Source organism: Echinops telfairi, unplaced genomic scaffold, assembly GCF_000313985.2.
Source record: "Echinops telfairi isolate 266 unplaced genomic scaffold, ASM31398v2 ScPeMD7_10;HRSCAF=50, whole genome shotgun sequence".
NCBI lineage: Eukaryota > Metazoa > Chordata > Mammalia > Afrosoricida > Tenrecidae > Echinops > Echinops telfairi.
Window position 1 is genome coordinate 2,250,686 of NW_022103907.1, and position 6,429 is coordinate 2,257,114.

A 6,429-nucleotide genomic window follows, 5' to 3' on the forward strand; every position below is an offset into this window, starting at 1 on the left:
GACATGCCACGGGCACGCTCTCTGGTCTCAGCCTCTCAGCCCCATGGACTCTAAGCTTCTGCCCATCCCATGCGAGTGTTTCAAAGCTCTTTGAGCTCTGCCGATACATACCCCAAAGGCACCTCACTCTTTCAGGAGGCCTCAACTACAAATGAGCTCAGCGACAACTCCCTGGGTGAGCAAGCCCAGCTCCCTTGATTAAGAGAAGCACCAACTCCATTAGCAAGCTTCTCACTCTGAGAGCTGGGAAGCCCAATGCATTGTCTCACATCTGCCAGTTGCTTCTGCTACCACTATGTCCTTGCAGACCATCCTACTGCGCACTGATGTTTTTGCTATCATAGCTCTGTCTCTGGGATTGAGAAATCTCAGCACAGAAGTCTAGGATCCAAAGAAGGGCTCTACTCTTGGCTCCTCTTTATTTTAAAAAAAAAACAAAACATTTTATCGAGGACTCTTACAGCTCTTGTAACCATCCATACATCAATTGCATCAAGCACATTTGTATATAGGTTGCCATCATTATTTTCTAGACATTTATTTTCTATTGAGCCCTTGATGTCAGCCCCTCTTCCCCCCACCCTTGTGGCCCCTGGATCAATTATAAATGATTATTTTCATATCTTACACCTACCGCTATCTCCTTTCCCCCATGGCTCTTTCCGGATGATTTTAAGATCTCCCTTTCCACCTCTGGAACTACCCAGTTTAAATGGAGTGGAATGGCAAAACTGACCAGTCTCCTCTCTAGGGTTCCAGACACTTTCTTTGCCTGTTTCGACCCCACAAGGAGACCATGGTCCTCATTACATTATTAAGAGGCTATCCAGTTCCCTTGGCAGGCCACAAGCACCTCTCATTGGCATCGTCATGCCCACCCTTTGGTGGAGGTTACAAAGACTATTGCTAAACAGACCACATTACGTCATTTGCTGCATCACAGCCCCACAATGACCAAACTTTTAAAACGACAAGAACAAACACCTCTACATTACTTCCCCCACCCCACCCCCCAAAAAAACAAACAGTGAAAAAAATCCACTGCCTTCTACTCGATTCTGACCCACAGCAACTACGTAGGTCAGTCAATTGCCCCACAGAGTTTTCAAAGCTGTACATCTTCTCAGAAGCAAACTGTTACATCTTTCTCTCCGGAAACAACTGGAAGATTGGAACAGTGGGTCCTTTGGTTAGCCGAGTACTTTAACCACTGCACCACCAGGGATTCTACAACCTCTACCTTATGCTGGTTAGAAAAACAGCATCTACAGCTTGATCCTGGCTTTAACCCTTATGGCATAAAGAGCAAAAACAATCACGCTTGTGAGTGGCAATCTTCCAATAGTTGAAAATAGCTGCTCTCCATGCCATCCCTTCTTTATTTGGTAATGTAGCATACAATTTAATCATATTAAGATTTGTACAATTGTGGTAGTTACAGAATCTGGTGTCAATTTGTGACTTGAGTGGATTAAGAGTGTAGGGGTGGGGTCTACGCTGTCAATCAGTATATAGCCAATGAGGCCTCTGTGTGGGAATGGCCTTCCCCTAAGGATTCTGGGAATCCCGGGGTTTTCTCCATGGAGGTGGGAGACAGACTCTCTCTCTCTCTGGGCTCATTCCCTTGGAGACTCTCTACTGAAAATGCTCACTCCCTGAGAGATGCTCTACTGACAAGACACATGGTGCTACACCCTGGGAGCTGGAGAAGTCACATGGACCTACCCTTATACAACCAGATCTCTGAAACCAGAGAAGCCACATGTAGAGACGCCTGCCATCACTGAGATGCTTACAATGCCACTAGATCCACAAGACTCCTCACCCACTGGCCTGTGACCCTTCTGCATTCAGCATCATTGCATGTATTTTCTGAGTTTGAAGAGGATTTTATAGTTGGTATCAGACATATGGGCTAATATTGGACTTATAGACTTGATCTGGACTGGGCTGGGCTGTTTGCTCTTGTATATAAACCTCTTTCTTATTCACAAATGAGTCTCTGTGAATTTGTTTCTCTAGTCTACCCGAAGGAACAGCAATCTTCACCATCATCTATTTCAGAACATTTTCTTCTCATGCTCACTGCTGTTAACGCCTCAGCCTCCCCTGCCACAGTCCCTCCAGTTGTGTTCTTTATCACTGCACTGACGCTGGATTCCATAGACAGATTCAGACACAACAAGGCACAATCATACAACACAGACAGAGCACGCAAGCAAACCAACAGAGCCCCAACAATCATGACTAGAAAAACCTCAAACAAAGAGAAAGCAGAAAATATGAAAAACAGAAACCACTTTGAAATAGCTCTCCATCTGAAACCTTCATGTGGTGTGCAGACACGGATTGCCAAAGGACACCTTGAGACTCCTTTCTCAAACATTTTGTCTGAAACATGACATGTTGGGTGCAGAGGGGCCATGCTCAGTTCTGAAAGGCGCCTTCCTCCTGTGGAATTGGAGGGCAGATCCATAATTATCACCCTCTGGACTCCCCTGGTACCTGCAAATTGGGAACACTTACCTTGAAGACAGGCTAATGGATCAGCAGCCTGTTAGCGCTGATCACTCCTGGGCAGATGGCTTTGGAGGCGGGGGAAGGGACGGTGCAGGGTTGGAAGTGAATGACAGCCAGGCAAACACCAAGGGCAAAGGGGAGGATGAGGTGACACTCGTTCCCTCATCTGACACAGGGCTTCTGTAAGCCCAAGGAATAAAACAGCAGCATCCCTGAGCAACTGAGAAGGTACGACGAAAAGAAAATGTAAGGAAGATGGGGTCAGGGTCGGTGAACTCATTTGTTATGAAAGGGCTTGTTACACCAACTCAGGTCAGCACATTTATTAGAAGACATGGAATAACAGTTGGGCCAAAACACAGAGGAGGGTCCTATGGATGCGTACTGCAATGATTCAAGGGCATGGAGCCAAGCTCTGCAGGGTTTGTGGCAGTAACCCCCACAGGACTCTCAGTTGTGCAGTGCAGACAGAGAAACAGGAAAACAAATATGCATCAAAAGGATTGGTGGGTGAAAGATAGAAAAGGTATAGAAATGAGAATGTGGGAGCAAACGAGGAAACACGAGGAATAGTTCTTTGACCGTCTTCTAAAGAATTACTATAAATAGGAAAATGATGTTCTTTTCCTTTTCAATGTGTTGAGAGAAAATGGCAAAGGGGGAGAGGAACCTTTTTATTCCCGCTACAACATAAAAAGCCCTGATGGTTCAGTGGTTAAACTTTCACGGCTAACCCAGAGGTGGGCCATTTGAGACCATCGGTGGCTCCGTGGGGCAAAGATGTGGCAGGCTGATTCCATAAAGGTGTGCAGTCTTGGAAAGCCTGTGGGTAGGACCTGCTCTGTCCTACAGGGCCACTATGCCTGGCCTCCACTCTGATGGCCCTGAGATTTGGTTTGGGGCCAAGTGAAAGCCTATCCATCAGAAGAAGGGCTTTGTGTTCATTTCAATACAGAAAACTAGGGGGAGGGGGGTGTAGATTGGGCAGTTCTTGCCAGTTACTTTTCCTCAGAGCACTGCCTTCCCTAATCAGGGCTCTGTCATGTTAAAATGCAGCTCCCCAGGCCCTAGGCCTGGCCTGTTAAATCAGAGTCTCTCAGTGTGGTGCATTTTATCTATCTGCTTATTTTTATTGTGGTTTAAGTTAAAGTTTACCGAGAAAATTAATTTCCCTTTCAGCAATCCATCCACAGGTTGTTTGTGACATTGGTTACAATCGCTACAGTGTGTCATCCCTCTGCCCATTTCCACTCTGGGTTCGCCCCTGCTGTTGGCCCAGTTTGCCAGCCTCTTCCTGACTCCTTAACTTTGCTTTTGGGCAAATGCTGCCCTTGTGGTTTCTTATGATGGATTGTTCTTGGGAGCTTGTTCCTCCTGGGTGTTACTGTTCACGTTACAGGGCTGTCTTTGATGTGGCTGAAAGGTGATCTCCTGATGTGGTTTCAGTTCTAAGTTAGAAGGGTGCCTAAGGGCCATGGTCTCAGGGGTGTCACCAGCCTCCATCAGACCAGTGAGTCCGGTCTTTATTTATGAATGCAATTTTTGCTTAATCCTTCCCCGACCCCACCACCCACACACACACTCTCTCTAACACCTTAGTTGGTAAATCAGGTCATTGGTGGTGGCCAGACACCATCTAATTCTTCCGGTCCAGATGATTTTTAATGACCACTAAAGCTAAACTCGTAGTGGCTCTATAGGCCAGGGCAGAGCTGCCCCTGTGCTTTCCTGACACTGTGACTCTTCACAGGAGTAGAAAGCCTCCTCTTCTCACATGGAGCTGCTAGTGGTTTTGAACTGTTGATCTTGCAGTTAGCAGCCCGCAGCATTGACCATCTGGCAATGAGCTTGGTTTCTGAGTAAAGTTAAAAACAAAACTCGATTTTGGGGGGAGTAACATGCTCAGTGAGCACCTCCTATTTCTCAAATAGCCCAATCAAATCCTGTGACTCTGATGTTTTTGCCATAAAGAGTAAATGGCATATTTTCCAATCCCAGGGACTATTTCTGAATTTCTGAACTGTTATATTTCAAGCAGCCGGTCTTTATGTACTTGAAAATGAATGACCTCATGCCTGCTCCTCTAAAATAGATTTCCAACTCTCTTGCTGCCATCAGTTTTTCCCAAGCCACAGTCTACCTCCACAGCAGCTGGATGATCTTCCCGAAGCGCAGCTCTGATAGCGTTCTGCCTTGGGTGACAGCCAGCCACGGTTCTCCACTGCAGACGGAGCAAGTTACCATCTCTGCACCTGGCTCTGAGGCCCTTTGCGCTACATCACCCAGCCACCAGCTGATCTCTCCCCAAGCCACTCTACACTCCTTGCCGTCTTCATCTCGAACTTCTGTCTCAGGAGGAACCCTCAGCTCCTACCAAACATTTCTTCAGGCCTGGCTTCCCCGTCTCCACCTTGCTCTGTTTTACCATCCTTCTAGACTCCCAACTGAGGCTTCTCCACGAAGCCTGTTCTCATTCCCCAACTCTGAGTGATTCATGCCTACGTGGACTTCCACATGGTTTCTCTCAATGACGTGTCAGTAGCTATTATTACATGCTACCTGGTGGTAGATTTATTTGCATCTTTGGCTACTAACTGTGAGGTTACCTGGAGACCTGGGGCCATTCTCACTCAACTCTGTGTCTCCTGTAGAAACCAGCACGCCAAATAATGTCCAGGAGGAATATTTCAAGAGAACTGTCGTGGTGGTGGTGGTAGTGGTGGTAAGCATCTATATCTGTGGCGGCCAGGAATGGGAGCCACTAGCCACGACATTGATTGAGCACTTAACATGTGGCAAGTGTGGCTGAGGAACTGAATTTTTAAAAACTTGATTTCAGTTGAATTAGTTCGAATTTGAACAGATGGGACTGTTCAACAGCACAGATAAAGACTGTATTTGTTGAAGGAAGTTGCGCTGCCCTTGGGAAATTGTAACACCCACTGCCTGCAGGTTTCTCCTAATCCGTTTCTACCTACTTCTGAACCCTTGTCTCCCACAACTTGGCTCTTTCGTCATGCTACGCTCTGTCTTACCTCCTTTTCTCCAACAGCTCCTGCTCGTCTAAGGAATGCCTTTCCCATAGTTCTCAGCTGACTGTTGCATTGTTGTTGCTTTTGGTCATTCAGCTCTCAGCGCCAGTGTCCCAGTGAGAGCATCCCTCCAGGAGACCTCTTTCTTTCTGCCACTCTGCCCCCTTACATTTTCTTCACAGCACTTGGGCTACCTAAAAACATCTAATTTACTTCATTACTTCTTCCTTGTCTAATTCTTCTGAATAGCAGGTAAGCTCCTTGAGTAAGCAAGAAAGCAATGGATGGTAACATTGGTTGGGGAACGTGTGACGAGGAACTGAATGATGCATAGTCTCAAAGTCTCTCCCCACAAGATGCTAAGTTGTATTTTAATGGGGGATAAGTGTCAATGTACTACAGTGGAGAAAATGGGCACCTGCTTTCCTGTTTGGAAATCTGACCTATCTTACTTGCGCTGTCCATTAGATCCTATCCAACTGGTGTGGGTTCTAAATCTAATCACTTCTAACTTATAAAAAGGGCAACAGGGCAGATTAGACACAGAGACACACAGTCAAGGGAGCAGAGAGGCCATGCAAAGATCACCTGGGGACCGAGGAACACCCTGGGCTAACAGTAAATTGGTAAATTTCTGTTACTTAAAGTCACCCACATGTGTTTCTGTTACAGCTACTAGCATAGACATCGTATCCTTTGATATAGGGTACTGAGAAGAACACATTGCTTGGGTACATATTTTTGTTTCACAGCAAACAGATTCTGAGAGGTAAAATGACTGATCCAAATTTGCTAACACAGTAGGTAAGGTGATGGAGCCAGGAACTCAAACTCAGGCCTGTATGATCCAAAGCTGTAGAAAAGGCTCCTGCTTGCA

General features: G+C 46.3%; 1 protein-coding gene across 1 annotated transcript in view; it reads right to left on the minus strand.

Moving 5' to 3' along the window:
* ALK (ALK receptor tyrosine kinase) overlaps nt 1–6,429 on the minus strand; it is a 689,240-nt gene that overhangs the window by 319,350 nt on the left and 363,461 nt on the right. The gene's annotated exons all lie outside the window — the stretch shown is intronic.